The following is a 761-nucleotide window of genomic DNA, read 5'->3' on the forward strand; positions in this document are numbered from 1 at the left end:
AATATAGTATAGCACAGTGTCTACCTGCTGTGTGTTCTTGTGTTGAATCTGGCAGAATCCTTTGAGAGTCCTAGATAAGAATGGAAATTCTTGGATCTACAAACTCAAGACCTCAGAGTGAGATTTCGAAACGTGATGACTCTCTTCGAAAAAGAAAACTAATCTCGTTAATTGCAAGACGAGACTTCATTAGAGATTCAGTAATATGATGAAATGTCACTGAAGGCGGAGGTGCTGAAGCCGCCTCTTCTCGTAGGACGCAAGATCAAGTGAGGTTTAATAGTTTGACAGATCCAATCAAATATGGTAAGAGAAGTGCTTACATGAAAGGCAAAGTGAATTTACTGTCTACGTCAGAATGGAAAATCAAACGGAAGGTTTGTGCATGCGTGCTTGTGAACATGCAACACCAATAGCATCAAAGAGGACTTTGAAAATGCAAAAGAAAAATGTAGAACCATGAAAAAACTAACGGAAAAGAATGAAAAATCAGCATTAAAAACATAGATAGAAGAAACAAAATAAATCAGAGAGGAAAAAGATAAATGAACAAATAAATAAATAAAAAATGAATAAAAGGAAATGAGAAGAAATGCAAGTTTTCCGCTTTTCCCGGCCTGTGTGCCTTTTCAAGCATGTGTGTATGTATGTGTGTTAAGCCAGCGTAGGTGGGTACATTGCACACGTCATGCACCATAAGAACATCTAGCGCAGTGCTTTATAGACTATTCACGTTACAAGGCACAATGGCGCCAATACCT

The sequence above is a fragment of the Penaeus japonicus genome, unplaced genomic scaffold (assembly GCF_977035675.1).
Source record: "Penaeus japonicus unplaced genomic scaffold, GWHDUDI00000001_assembly GWHDUDI00000003, whole genome shotgun sequence".
NCBI lineage: Eukaryota > Metazoa > Arthropoda > Malacostraca > Decapoda > Penaeidae > Penaeus > Penaeus japonicus.